The 15,471-nt window shown below is 51.3% G+C and overlaps 1 long non-coding RNA gene across 1 annotated transcript in view; it reads right to left on the bottom strand.

Moving 5' to 3' along the window:
- Positions 1–11,951, bottom strand: part of LOC126932101 (uncharacterized) — a 42,679-nt gene extending 30,728 nt beyond the window's left edge. Inside the window, exon 1 of the long non-coding RNA XR_007718112.1 lies at positions 11,742–11,951. This is a non-coding gene — a long non-coding RNA (uncharacterized LOC126932101). The remainder of the gene's footprint in view (positions 1–11,741) is intronic.
- Between the last annotated feature and the right edge of the window lie 3,520 nt (positions 11,952–15,471).

Raw genomic sequence — 15,471 nt, 5'->3', positions numbered from 1 at the left:
AGGCCAGGTAACAGTGCCTATGTCAACTTTTCTAGAAATTACCACTAAATATCATCTAGCCCATGTGCACAGTCTGGGTGTGTGTGGCCCAGCACACTGCAGCAGCTGAAATGAGTAGCATCAGGCAGGGTTTGGTGAGGAAAATGGAAACCACTTGAGATCTCCATTGTGAACGGAAATGGTTTTAACAGGTGGAATTCAAAGCTTTCACCTGTTGGAAGGCTGGGGTGCAAGGGTCAACGAGGCCACCAGAAATTATCTCAGCTGCTCATAGCACCAAACAGGGGATCCTCAAAAGCTGCCATCAGCTGCCACTGGCTTCCCTTTCTCCTTCATCTTCCAAATCTCATATGAGTGCCCCTCCTTGGCTGACTCTACCCAGACCTTGAGGAAGGAGATTACAGGAAGTGGCAGTTACAGGCTCCTCGCCGGCAGCCATGCAGAAAAGAATGTGGGGCAGTGAAGCCGAGTCACCAACAGGCAATCTGGCACAGCCAACACCTTTGCCACCTCAGATCCCTACACCTGTACCAAACCTCCAAACAGCCAGAGCAGCAGTGTGCTGTGTCTTGCACAATGCAGCCATCCCTCACGCCATCAGTATAAATTCAATCCCTCCTCAAAAAGGGAAGGTAGGTATCCCCCTCGGTCAACTAGGTATCCCCCTCGGGAGAACACTCATCTCATTTCCAGCTGAGTCATGACCCCCGTTGGAGATCCTGTAACGTGTGCTTCATATTAGAAAGGAGTGGACAGGGAGATAAGAGAGAACCGAGTAAATATATACAAATACACGATAAAGCAAGGATGACTTCACACAGAGCTCTTACAGCCCTGGTGGGCCTTGACAACCTTCTTTTCATGTCCCTCACCACAGCCCACACCTTGGCTGATCATGGTTCGTTACCTGGCAGGGTGACCCAAACCTTCGTTCCTAAAGGAGCTAAACCATGACCTATACTGGATTGCTGTATCCTTCCACTCGTTTTTACCATGTACTAGCACAAAGAGGCACCCCGTGTTCCAGACACGTTCTTCTCCGGGTCCAAGCACCCAGCCAATGTGGAAGTTCTCTGCTTTGCTCACTGGACAGTGACGTCATGGATCCAAAGCAGCCCAGTGCCATTCACAAATTAACTTCCATGAGGCAATTGTCATATTTCTTCCTTAGGAACCAAGACTTTGATGAAAACAAGCAGGGACCATGACTGTGGAACCAGAAGCAGACATTGCAAGAAGGGCCTTAGCAATCACAGAAAGGAGCCCTCCACGCAGCCACCTCTTGGTTCTCAGACCCAGGTGTCCTGGCCCTAGGAGAAACTGCATCCAATCATGGTCATGTTCAAGCCATACATGGATCCTGAAGGCAGGACTCCAGACCCTTAGCTAGTGCTGTTCCCAAGGCTTGACGGGCCTTCTCAAGTTCTCTCAAGCCAGCGGCTCTGGGTGGGGGGCACAGTGAGATCCATGTGTGTCATGAGAATGAGCCGGCTTGTTTCTTGTCAGATCACTGCTAAGTGAGAAAGCACTTAAAACACCCATGCATGGTGGCGCTAAGAAATAGCAAACAGGGAAGGCCAATTGTATTCAGAAAGATGTCCAGCCGGGTGTGGTGGCTCAGGTCTGTACTCCCAGCACTTTGGGAGGTCAAGGCAGGTGGGTCACCTGAGGTCAGGAGTTCGAGACCAGCCTGGCCAACATGGCAAAACCCCATCTCTACTAAAAATACAAAAATCAGCCGGTGTGGTAACACCCTCCTGTAGTCCCACCTACTCAGAAGTCTGAGGCAGGAGAATCACTTGAACCTGGAAGGCAGAGGTTGCAGTGAGCCAAGATTATGCCACTGCACTCCAGCCCTCCAGCTCAGGTGACAGAGTGAGACTCATCTCAAAGAAAAAAAAAAAAAAATGTCTGTTGCAGGGCAGATAGTCACTGTGCTTTCTGCACTTTCCATGACATAAGGAGGCGGGTGGCTGAGTGGTCTTTCAGGGGCCCAGTGTCTGCTGGAGCAGGCTGGGCCCCCGTCACAGGGCAGCGGGATCAGCTTCAAGAGAGAATTCCTGTTGTCGGCCCCTCTGACTCAGCTTCCACAGCTCTTGCTCCAGGAAGTCATTCTGGCCTGGCCTGAGGTCCCACTCCGGGTGAGACTCCACACCCCCGCTTGGTACTCCAAAGCTCCCTGGGCTGGCTAGCTCATTCATTCCTTTGTTGTTAGTTAATTTAGTCAAGGGAGATCCAGCTCCAGCCTTGGAGGAGCTCCCAGCCCGGGCCCATCCCACGCTGTAGCGTTCTCACTGCCAAACCGTGAGCTCCTTGCTGCAAGGGGCTGAAGCTAATTTCCTCTATCGCCCTGTGAAGGGAACAGTGCCCAGCACAAGCTGCCAAATGGAGGACGTGCTCCTCCCCTGGCCCCTGGTGTAGGCAACAGCCTGCCACAGAGGGACCAAGGCAGTGTCACCAGTGTCCATAGCGGAGTTCCCTGTGTTCTGCACCCCCTCCTCACCACTCAGGATCCCAGCAAACAGCAGAGGCAAAATCCTTCTCTACATTTCTGCCTCTGGGCCTAGAATGTTCTAGAATGTTCTTCCCTCTGCTTCCTGTCTTCTTCCCCCATGCAGAGCCAAAGGTCTTCCTGGCCTACTGGGTTTCTGACTGCAAACAAGCAGACATTTCAAGACAATGCCCTGGGCTGGTGGCCTGGTGGTGGCATGAAGCGTAGGGGCTCATGGGGGAAGACCCGGCTTCTTTACAGCCTCCTTAGTTGTGTTGGATTTGAAAATGTCTGGTCCACCCTCAGAGGAGCTTGGTCTCCAAGTTAATATTAGGTCACTCCCACCCCAGACCCACCGTCCCCCAGACCCCACCAGAGGCCACTCTTAACGCACAGACGTTTGGCTCTGTCCAGAGGTTCCTGCAGAGTTGTGTTCATGCAAGCATATGCACAAGAAACTACCATCCTGCCAGTTTTTCAAGGAGAGAGCATGTTGTGTATAGTTTGGGCCCTTTGACTTCCTTATCAGCCTATCTTGGAGATTGTTCATATCGCCATATTTGGAGCTGACTCATCTTTTTTCCCATGGCTATACAACATTCTGTTGTGTAGGAATACTGTGATTTAATTTAATTAACAGTTCCTCTCTTGATGGATAATTAGGCTTTTTTGGTCTTGGGCTACCACACAAATTCTGCAGGGAACATCCCGATAAATGAGTTTTTCTTCCCAATGGCATACCTGTAGAGTAAATTCCCAGGAAATGAATCACTGATTGAAATGTTCTGTGCATTTTAGATTTTAGATCAGCCAAATTGCTTTACCCAGAATTTGCGCCAAATGTCCTCCCAATGGTAGAATATAAGTACTTTTCTCCCACACACTAAAAATGCTACACATCATCAAAGTTTTGCCTTTCCTAACCTGATAGATTAAAACTCCGATACACTTGTTTTAATTTGCATTTTTTAGATTAGTGAATGAGGTAGAATAACTTTTCACACATTTACTGGCTATTTGTGTTGCCTTTTCTGTGACCTGACTCTACATGTTTGTCTCTTTTCCTGTTAGGATTTTGATTTGTTTCCTATTATCAAGTAAATTATCCCTTTATTCATCGTAGTACTGCAGTCGTTCCTTCAAATTTTGATCTTTTATTATTTTGTTTGATGTTTAAACTATTTGCTTGAGCGGGGTTTCAAAACTTTATTTTGTAGTGGAGATGGTCAAACCTTTAAAGCTTCTGGATTTTGTGTCTTGCTTTAAAAGCCCTTCCTCAATGTAAAGTTAAATTTTTAGGCATCAGGTGTTTCTTTTCATGTTTTTAGAGAGGGTTTTTTTGGTTGGTTTTTTTTTTTTTTTTTTTTTTTTTTGCACTAAAGGTCTGATCCATATGTAACATGCTTTGGTTTTGAGGTGAGCTAGGGATCCAGGTTTACTTATTTATTTGTTTATTTTATTTTTCTGCATGGCCACTGAGTTGAATAAGTCTCTTCTTCCATGGGTTTGATACGCCACCTACTTCAAGCCCTATATTTTTATATATACTTGGATTCTTTTCCAGACATTTATTTATGTTCTTTTTTTTTGTTTATCCTTGTGCCAGACACACACTTCTAACTACTGTAACCTTTCTATTTGTAGAGTAGGGTTAGTTCTCCCTTATTATATTCCTTTTAAGACATTTTCTGGCTGTTTTTACATGTTCCCTCCCGTCCCAAAGTGAACTTTAGAATTAGCTCAGAACTTTAGAATGACGTTCATTAGAACCTTGGGATTGCATTGGAGTCATAGATTCATAGAGAGAGACCTGATGTCTTCATTGTAAGAGTCTTCCGGCCGGGCGCAGTGGCTCACGCCTATAATCCCAGCACTTTGGGAGGTCAAGGCAGGCGAAATCACCTGAGGTCGGGAGTTCCAGACCAGCCTGACCAACATGGAGAAACCCTGTCTCTACTAAAAATACAAAATTAGCCGGGTGTGGTGGCGCATGCCTGTAGTCTCAGCTACTCAGGAGGCTGAGGCAGGAGAATCGCTTGAGCCCAGGAGGCAGAGGTGTGGTAAGCCGAGATGGCACCATTGCACTCTAGCCTGGGCAACAAGAGTGACACTCCGTCTCAAAAAAAAAAAAAAAAAAAAGTCTTGCATCCAATATGATATGCTTTTTATTATTCAGGTCTTTGACCTTCAGATGTTAAAGTCTTCTTCCTTTAAACTCATATGCAGATAATTTTTGTGGCTTTTATCAAGTGATTCATGTATTGGCAGCATGCTATGGGTTGAAGCCTCAGGACACAGGGAGCGGTGCTTGCCCCAACAGAGCCTCTATTCTATTGTGGAAGAGAGACCATAGATAAATACATAATATAGTAACAGGAAGTGATAACCACTATGGGGAAAAACACAATCGAGGAAGGCGATAGATAGTCTCAGGACTGTTTCAGAGAGTGGGCCTCTCTGAGGGAGATCTTGCAGGGTCTAGGCTGTTCCAGACGAAAGGACAATGCATGCAAAGGTCCTGGGTCCTGTCAGTATGGCTGGAGTGCAGTGAGAGAGGACAGTCTGGTAGAAAACGGGGTTGGGGGGTAGTGAGGGCTGAGCCCTGCAGGGCCCTGTTGGCCATCCTCTGGCTGTTGAATGTTTTTCTAAGAGAAATGGGAAGATTTGGAGTGGTTTTTCACAAGAGAATGTCATCATCTGATGTACATTTTTAAAATATTCCTTCGGCTGCTCCATGGGGAATGAACTGCAAGGAGGCCACCTTAGGCCCTCCTTGCACATTGCCCTACACAAGAGACCAAAGCCCAGTGCACATGAAGCCCAGCTCCCCCCATGCCCCTGCAGTACCTGCGCAACAGCCAAATACACACAGCCAAAGACAGGCAAACCCCAGCAACTGGCCACCCGCTCAGTTCATGGCAGTGGGCTTCCCCCGAGCCCCTGAAGCTCCACGGTGCCTGCCTTCATCCACACGGACAGATGGTTGAGGTTGAGTCTCACCTGCCCATCTCTCCCCATCCTCACTCTCAGCAGTGATGGTCCTGCTTCACCAAGGACACAGAGGAGATAGAAGAGAGTTTCCATAGGCTGCGTGCATCCCGCAGCCTCGCCCACAGCCTGCCTGCTCCCCTGTGACCACTCCTGCAGGTCTGGTGGGCACCGTCAGCCCTGCATGCCCAAGCCTCGCTGCTGGTCCTTCCACCTCTCGTCCAAAACCCACGCCTCCCACGGCCTTGCCATTCCCCTCAATGACCAGCGCCTGGGCTTCCAATTACTCACCTCAATATCTTGGAGTCAACTTTAACTCCTCTGAGACCCCACGACCTGGAAATTCTGCCGGCTCTCCCTCCAAACTACATCCAGGATCCAGCCACTTACCATCACCCTCACAGCTCACACTCCCATCGCCCTCAGCATAGTCCTCCCAGCTGTCTTCCCACTCTGTTCCTCCAATCCCAGCAAGGCTCCTGCCTGTCTCAGAGAGAAAGCCCAAGTCCTCACAAAGGCTCGCAGGGCCCAGGCATCTCTGACCCTGTCCCTCCATGGTGACCTCCATTCGCCACGTCACTGTGTCCCACTCTGCCCTAGGGCCCTTGCACTCGCTGCCTCCTCTGCCTGGAACATTCTCTCCATAGACACGTGTGTGCCAATGCCCCCAGCTCTTTCAAGGCTGCACTGGAATATCTCCTGCTCATTGAGGCTTACCTCGGTCACCCTATATAAAATGACAGTCGGCACTCCAATCTGCTTAGGCTGTTTTACTTCGTCTTCATCACCTTCCACCACACTGCATGAATTACAAACGCGTCATGGTGATTGTTTAATTTCTCCCCATCCTGCAAGAATGTACACTCCTCTGAGCGGGAATCCCAAGCACCTAGAACAGGCCTTGCTCTTAGGAGGGGCTCCATAGCTATTTGCTGAATGAGGAAACAAGTGAATCATCATCACAGTTTACAAAGAGTCAACACCAGGAAAGAAACTGGGTTATCAGGTGTGGCTTCTGCTCTCAAGAAGCTCACAGTTCACATAGGAAGAGGATCTTGGCAATGAGGATACGGCATGCCTGTGCAGAGTGACTCCATTGGGCTTCAGGAGATCCCATCAGCCAGAGCCCGACTCGCTGCTGCCAATGGCAATGGGTCCCCGATGGGACAGAGATGGACCATGAAGAGTGGGCTGGAGCAGAAAGGAGGCCACCTGTCACCTGCCCACTGCCTCCACGTCCTCAAAGCTTCCCTTAGCTCCTATAGCTGCCCAGCTTTTCCTTGGAAAATGGCTCAAAGCCTATATATAGAAGAGAGGAGTCACGGGCAATGGGTTCTCAAAGGTATAAAATAGGGACTTTATAAGCATCTCAAGCATCTCAAGCCCAGGTCAGGCCATCTTGGGCTTAAGCATGAGTAGATGATGATGTAGTCATTGGTGAGGGAGGAGCTGAAAGATCCCATATGGACCAATGGAAGACCGCACCTCAAAATATCACCCAGAGCCTCCTCACCTCCCTCAGTGGTCATCCACTCACTCACGTCCTCTCAGGAAGCCCACTCACTAGTGGGCGGGGAGAAACCACTGAGCCACCGTTTACAGCATCGTGTGAGATGTGCTGCAATTTGGGGAGGTTAACAGGAGACAGAAAATGAGTTTACATTTTCCGTGCCAGCTTATTTTGATTAGCAATGACTTCCTGGGGTAAAGCACTGCAAAGGCTTCAGAGGGGGTCTCCAGGTCTAGCAGGAAAATCATGCTGGGTTGATTGAAAAGTCTGTCCTGGACACGGGAAGGGGGTGGGGATATGGAAAACTTGGAACATTTTAAAAGGAAGATTTTTAAAAAAAAAAAAACAACTCCTCAAAGTGACTGAGCAGAAACATATTAAAATCTAAAAGGCAATTCAATGGAAAATTATCTGACATTATGTTGGCAATGGATCTTTTAAAATGAGATCTATTACAAATAACAGGCTTAACAGCCAAATATGACCTGCCTAATCTGGCTGAAGAGGAGTTTTATTCTTCCTATTCCAACAGACCACGTGCTCCCTTAATAGAGGCTGAAGGTCCCCCAGGGGCCGCCTTCACGGAGAGATGGGCTGACTCCACGTTCTGTCTGCCCCAATTTAATTTGGAGGGTCATTTCATAACTGAGGACTTCTAGCGTCCCTTTAAGGTCAAATATTAACTCACAAGGGCAGGAAGATGAGTTAGCACAAGTTTTCAGGGAAGCAATTTGGCAATTTGTATCAAGAGCCTTTGTTATAACCCACTGATATTGCTTCTGCAAAATCCCACAGAGGCGTGGGTAAAGACGTACACACTAAAATATTCGTCAAGCATTCTTGTCATAGCATGAAACTGAAACAATCCAGATGTGGGAAATGGTGAAATAATAAATTTGCATATTGATGGAATATTATGAAATGATGAAAAATGTTTACAAAAAGCTGTTTTAAAGGTGCGCAGAAGTGCTTCCAATATAACACTGAACTAAAATCAGAATGCAAAATTGTATTTAAAGTATGGCTCAGTTAAGAAAAGCAAGAAAGCAAGTTTTAAAATACTGGAAAGAAAATCTTGGTAGTATTAACGGTGAATGGAAGAATCGTGGGTGAGTTTTCTGCAGTTACACTTTTGATTTTTCTAACGTATTACAATAAGCACAGTATCAGATAAAACAATTAAAAACTTGTTTTAAGAAATGAAAAAGCAGAAAGGGTGTTTCTACTCTTCAGAAGTGGGAGCCCACACTATAAAGGGAAACCAAGGCAGCCCCCAATTCTTTTTTTTTTTTTTTTTTTTTTTTTTTGAGACGGAGTCTCACTCTGTGGCCCAGGCTGGAGTGCAGTGGCCGGATCTCGGCTCACTGCAAGCTCCGCCTCCCGGGTTCACGCCATTCTCCTGCCTCAGCCTCCCGAGTAGCTGGGACTATAGGTGCTGCCACCTCGCCCGGCTAGTTTTTTGTATTTTTTTTTTTAGTAGAGACGGGGTTTCACCGTGTTAGCCAGGATGGTCTCGATCTCCTGACCTCGTGATCCGCCCGTCTCGGCCTCCCAAAGTGCTGGGATTACAGGCTTGAGCCACCGCGCCCGGCCAGCCCCCAATTCTTTACCTGGACATCAGCCTAGTTCCCTGGGCTCCACAAAGCCAGGTGTAAAGGAAACGGGCGGCTCCAGGCTGAGGGGCAGCCACTGGGAGTGTGCCCCAGCCCTCACTGGCCCTGCAGCTTGGCATAATGAGCCAGGGCCTGGAGAGGGAAGCAATGGTCCAGAGACGCTCAGCTGGGCACAGCAGAGCACAGAAAACCATGCAGCTCCCGCCCCTCCCAGGCCCCACGGCACCCCGACTTACAGAGGCAATCCAGAGTGGGGGCAGGAGCTGGGTCTGGATCGCCAGGTCAGCTTTGAACGTGCTTTGCCACCCTCCATCCCTGGCACCTTGGACCGGTTAATCAAACATCTCTGTACCTCAATACCATCATCTGCATTTTGGGAATGATAATAGTTCCTAACTCAGGGGGTTGCAGAGACCTTGCACATAGTAAGTGCTCAGTTAACATTAGCTTTACTTTTAGTCAGCAAGGTCACTAGCTGAGGGAGTGGAGGTGACATCGTCAAACACCACTAATGTCATATTTGTCCAAGTTCAGCCTGCTGGGGCATTCGTCCATCCTGGCTAGAGACCTCAAGCGTCCGTCTGTGGGCTGTGCTGGGCTGGTGGCCCCAGAGTCACCTGGGAACCTTCTAAAAGCTGTAATGTCCCATCCCCTTGCCCAGAGGCTTCAGTTCAGGAGTTCTGAGAGGACCTGGGAATCTGCATTGCAATAACACTCCCATGTGATTCTAGCTTGCATCCTGCCTTGACTAAGTCCTGCCTTAGTCCATTTTGGTTGCTACAACAAACTGCCATAGACTGGGTGGCTTAGAAACAACAAAAATGTGTTTCTCACAGCTCTGGAGGCTGGGGAGTCCAAGATCCAGACACCAGCAGATGGCGTGTGGTGAGGGCCCACTTTCTGGTTGATAGAAAGCACCTTCTAGCTGTAATGGCAGAAGGAGCGAGGGGTCTCTCTGTGGCCTCTTTCATAAGGGCACTAATCCCATTCATGAAGCCTCCACCCTAATGCCTTAATCACTTCCCAAAGGCCCCACCTCCTGATACCATCACACTGGGGTTAGGACTCAACATATGGATTTTTTAGGGACACAAACATCCAGGCCATAGCAGGGGACACTGACTTCCAGGGTATCCGCCCTTCTTGGAACAGAAGGCCATGTTAGGATGAGCTTTAAGCACTGTGTTCCAGTGAGCAGCTGCCGTTTCTGTTACAGGCATCCCTCTTCTTCCCTCTCCTTCCCCATCCTGCAGTGCCTGCAGTCCTGAGTCCAAGGTATGCCTTCTCTGCCTCGTGCAGAGAAGTAACCCGTCATTGTCAGCAGGTCCCAGGGTTCACTGTGTTCCATTGTTCAACACAGTGAAAGAAACACACCCACAACACTTCACTTCATCAAGAAGGAGCCAAGCCTTCGTGCGTCTCTGCTGTCTGAGTGCATCCATCCGAAGATCACCATAAGAACTACTAACAGGATCAACAAACAAGGGTTCTGGTGCACTCCAGCCCAGGAACCCTCCACCCTCATCGCGTATCACCTCCCCACTTCAGTTGGCTTCCCATGATATTTCCACACTGCTCACAGAGCAAGTTCCTTCCGTGGGAGCCGCTGATTCCTCTGCATAGGACGAGTACCAGGCACGGCATCTTACTAAACTGCCTGTGTTGTCACTCAGTCAAACCCTGCATTTGCCCCTCCATCAAGGTTAGAAGGTTAGCGTTCCTATCGGAAGGCTTGAAAAGTCATTTGACCCAGGAGATTTTGAGACACTAAAACCATCTGTCCTCAGAAGATCAGGCAGCAGTTATTAAGCCTCATGCACTATCCATGTACAGAGTGCCTGATTCCAAGTACGGGGCACCGCAGCTGCCCTCCTTGGGCGGGGCTGGAGGGGAGGGAGACACCTAAACAAAAGCCTCTGGGGGCAGCCACTCAGGAAGTGTGGGGGGTGCTCCGACCCCACCCCACTGATCCTGAAGTCCCTCCCCTCTGCGTGGTGTGCAGAGTGGCCTCAGCCTGCTGCATCCCTGCCTGCCCAGATCCCGTCTCCCTGCTGGGCCTGGCACAGCTTGCTCCTTGCTCTCAGGAGTCCCTGGGTCTCCCTGACTGATACCCTGGCAGCGCAGAGTAGGATGGGGCTGTCTGGATTTAAGCCTCACAAGTGAAAAGATCAGTGTGCAAGTTCAGGGTGGGTGGGGGCTGGCCAGGCAGAAGCCCAGGGAAAGGCCTGGGAAGGTTTGGGGTCTTCTTGGTTTCTGGTTTGTACCCATTTGTTTTGGGCACCAGCAGCATATAGGCATTGGTTCAAACACTGGGTGACTATTTCTTGTGCACCCGCCACAGGGTCTAGTGTATAGTACCTGGGGATCCTCACGTGGGCAGAGCAAACTCCCAGCCTGGGGGTGCGGTCAGCTTTGTCCTGAGAGCTGTACTCTCTGCACCCCACCACACTGCCCACTCCGGGTCAAACCAAGCTGGGGTAAGAATGATAGATTTTGTGAAATTTCAGCCCAAATACAAAAGGCCCTGCTACCAATAAGGAAGAAGCTGGGCCCTGACCCAGACGCTGGCGTCTAGAGGCGTAGGACATCTTACTGCTCCTGGGGGAGGCGCTTTTATTATCCCAATGTTTGAGTCAGGAAAGCTGAGGTGACACAGGGAGTAGCTGCTCAAGCCTCAGGCCACCAAGCGGTCCTGACTCCTGGGGGTCTGTCCGTCTAAACCACATATAGACGGCGTCTCGACGGCTCACCCACCCCGGGGGGCTTGCGGGTTCCCGTCTGAGGCCTCCTGGAAGAGATCACATCACAAGCACTGGAGAAGGGTGCTGAATTGTGCCGTTGCCAACGAGGCCTGACCGCTGGGGGCCCTGATGCTGGGCCACCCACTTCACCCCACAGCCATGGAATTGAAACCTCTCCAGCCAAGTAGACCCAGGCTCAGATGGCAGGGACCAGACTCTGAGGAGGGCAGTGGGGGCTGGAGAGCCAGCCAAGCCGGGTTCCCAGAGAAGACCAAGGCATCTCCATCCTGAGAACACACACAGGCAGATGCATTCCACACCTGGGGAAACTGAGGCCTGGAGGAAGAATAGTCCAAAGCCAGCCAGCATGAGCTGGGCCTGAAACCTAGGCCACTGACCTGAGAACAACAGGGTGCTGACAGGGAACCACAGTGATGGTGGCAGGTGGCCCAGGGCAGTCTCCTCAGCCAGTCATGGACTACCGGTCCCCAAGACACTGCCCTCGCAGCTGAGGAAAGAGAAGGAGGTCCTTGCTGAACCCTAGAAGAAACAACAATAATATCCAGACGTTAAAGGCAAAATCACTTCCTCTGAAGAGAAATGGTGTTTTTAAGAGACAGATGGCGGAGCACAATGCCAGCCCAGCCCCAGCAGAGGGCCCAGCAGGGTCAGCCAGCGCCCCGCGGGAGACATGCTCCAGGAAAGGTGTGGCTCCCCCTGACGTCTGTGCACCCCACAGCGGCCAAGGAGGGGCTCCTCGTGTCCACACTGGGCTCGGTTCAAGGTTGAACATGACCAGGCCCAGCGGCCACGCTGCCCAGCCCAGGCCAGCCACACATCCAGGGCTGGGAGAGAGCCTGCCACCAGCCAATCCCAGCCCCCAAGACTAAAGGCCATTGTGGATGTGCAGTTGCTGGGCAGCCCCCCACCAATATGGAGGTGCTGATTCAGCAGGCCTGGGGTAGGTCTGGATTCCTACGCAGGTGTCCGGGAATCAGAGACTTCCCATCTCCACCCAGGACATCTGCAGGCACGTGGCTCCCAGCTGAACAAACTCCAGGATAGGGAAGCTCCCAACCTGCAGCCAGCACCTGCACGCGCACAGCTCCTGTAGGCATGCCTCCTTTTCATCAGGGGAACCTGGTGGAAGGCGGGGAGCTGCCTGTCCCTCAGAGTGGGAGCCCACGCAAAGGAGCCTGCGACGCCTGGTCCAGCCTGTACCCCAGCAATTAGAAGAAAGAGAAAATAACTAACAAATGCTCAGAAAATCTCCCTCCCCATACCCTGAGTACTAGTGATCCAGAATTTTCCCTGCCATCACTTTGAGGAGGAGGGAATAACAAGTGATAAGGTCCTACCAGAGGTCCTGGGGTGGGTCTGATGCCACCTCCTCCCCCTGTGGCCAGAGGCCCAGGCAGTGGCCACCGGGCTGTATTCAAAAGTCTGGAGAGCATCCTATTAGTGGATGCAGAGGCAAGAAAGGGCCTTGGGAACCAGGGAAATGTCTCTAACAAGGAAGAAGCTGAAATAGTTTGGGGACATTCCTGGTTAATCAGGAAATCCAGAGCCCTAAATGGCCCTTTCTCCCCAATCCTGGTCCAGCTGTGTTTAGTTGACATGTGATATTCTGAACTTCCTTCTGGATTGCCAGTCGTTGAGAACCTGAACCTGGACTGCTGGCCTGACTACAGCCTGAGACTCGCCACCCTGGGGCTGGGTGGGTCTGCAGGAACTGAACTCTCAGGGACTGAGCCCTCCCTGGTCAGGCCTGTTCAACCTAGCAGGGAGGGTCCCTTCACCCAGCATTCACCCCTCAGCCTGGCTCTCCTGGCCCCTACTCTGTTCCAGGTCCTCTGGTCCCTGAGTGGCTGGGACCCCACTCTAACCAGCTGGCTCTGCCCTCTTCCAGGCCTGGTCGCCACATCTGCTTTCCGAAGGCACCCACATCCGCCAGCAGGTATGAGCCCAGTCACAGCCTTAAGCTCATCCCAGCACCTCCGATCTATGGCAGCTCCTGTGCCAGCATAGATGCCTGGCCCTGCCCCTGCACACCTCAGCTGTTTGGATGCTGGCATGGCAGGAGCAGAGCTAAGGGGAATAGCTTCTCTGATTGAGAATCGGACCCATGAGAACACTCAGGGAAATGCTGGCAGGCACAGCAGAGGAGCCCTCATCCCTCATGGAGGCCGCACCTCCAAAGGCCCAGGCAAGTAACTGCCAAAGAGGTCCCAAAAGACCCCGGCACGCTGGAACCATGCACAGCCTACAGTATTCTTCCAAGAGAGAGGCCCAGGCCTGCTTCCAGGGCACTTCAGACCAGCTCCGTGGTGCTCTACTTACCAGCAAAGTGGGGCAGCCCAGACCAAACAGTGCCCACTACAGCCCAGCCAGCATGCTCTCATCAGCACCCACAATAGCCCCCACACCCTGTAGGACCCAGAATGTTCTACGGCCCTCCCTCCCCCACCCCCCCCCCCCGCCCCTGCCACACACACACACACTCCTGTGACCTTGGAGCTCCCAGGCCTGGGTTCTGCAGGATGGGGCTTTCATGAGCGCAGAGCTCCCTCTCTGTGAAGAACAGGGGCTGCCTCACTGCTCTCTACCAATTGTGAGGAACACAAACCCACCCAGGGAAGAAACCAGGCAGCAAAAGGCCCTTCTTCCCTTCTTTGCACAGGCCGAAAGGGAGCTCAGCTCTTCCCCCACTGTCAGCAGTTACTGAAGAAATTTGTTCTCACCAATTTAACTACTGTCCAGCTTTGTTGATCTTTGGCTCCACCTCAGACATCAGATGACCCTGCTTTGCCAAAAGGAAGGTGCTCGTGAGGAGCTCCAGAGAGACGCGTGAGTTAGGGTGACATCACAGTTTCATTGAGCACCATCGGTGTGCTGGGCATTTTTGTGTGCACGGATGTGAACGTGCCCAGGCCCCACATCCACTAAGAGGAAGAATTGGGAATATAAACCATGTCCCTCTGACGCCAAAACCTCCAAGTTTTCAGCCAGAACCAAGTGGCAATGTGTAAGAAAGCCACAAATGTTAGGTGTAGCCATGTCAGGAACTGAGACACTTCGCAGGGGCAAAATCCCAGGGTTCACTCTCGTAGAGAATTTCAAGGTTCTTAAACAGTAATCCAGACCCTTACATGAGAAAGAGGGAAGGAGGAGGAAGGCAGAGGGAGGAGGAGGGGAAGACGAAAGGGAGTGGGAAGGGAGGGCAAGCCTGGATGTCCAAGCGACTGTCCCCTGCCCTCTTCCTTCCTCAGTCCCTCTTCAGCCTTTCCCAAAAGGAAGCTGTGGGATGGAGGACCACTCAGAAACTGATTTCCACTCTAATTTCAGGAGGATACACGTCTCCAAGCAGACAGCCTCACTGCTGAGCTTCTGTCTGCAGGGAGTTTCTCTGTGAATTTATGAGACGCTGTAGAAATGCTGACGGTGTGGTTTTTGCCACGCCAGCAGGCAGCCCAGTGCCCTCATTAGACTGGCTTCCTGCAGGCGACAGGGACGGATAGGGAAGGCTATGGGGGCACAGGGAGGAGGTGAATGGCTGACACAGGATAGGTGCCGGTGCATGGGGGCTGCCCAGCAGCCCAGACTCCTGGCAGGCAGGAGGGACATGGCTTCTGCACACCCACCACTCACTGCAGTCCCTAAGTTGCTGAACGAGGTCACGCCAGCCCCGGGGTGGGGTGGGTGCAAGGTCCGAGGACCGCAGGGAGCACTGGGACAGGCCACAGGGCAGCGGGGACTTCCACAGGGCAGCTGGACTACCGAGCAGTGCTTGTCCTAAGAATCCCTCTGGTCTCTCTCCTGAAGCTCATTTGCTCCTTTGACCCCAAAGGCAGGACAAGAGATTCCACATGGAAGAAAAGGGCCCTTCCCCTCAGGATCCCAGTTTCCCTAAATTCCTTTCTGATTCGTAAAGTATTCACGTTTCCTCAATCCTGCAACGTCCACATGTTTTCATGTCTTTTTTTAAATGCATAATAATCACCACCAGTTATGGAGGGCTCAGCATGCGGCCGGCCTGTAGTGAGGCATGAGCCTGTGGGCTCACAGTGAAACGTACTCCCTCCCCTCCTGAGAGCAGCCCCTTGGAGGAAGTGTTACAGACAAGGAACC

Source organism: Macaca thibetana, chromosome 12 (assembly GCF_024542745.1).
Source record: "Macaca thibetana thibetana isolate TM-01 chromosome 12, ASM2454274v1, whole genome shotgun sequence".
In the NCBI taxonomy this organism is placed as follows: Eukaryota; Metazoa; Chordata; class Mammalia; order Primates; family Cercopithecidae; genus Macaca; species Macaca thibetana.
The sequence above is the reverse complement of the archived record's forward strand: the minus strand, read 5'-3'. Positions and strand labels throughout refer to the sequence as shown.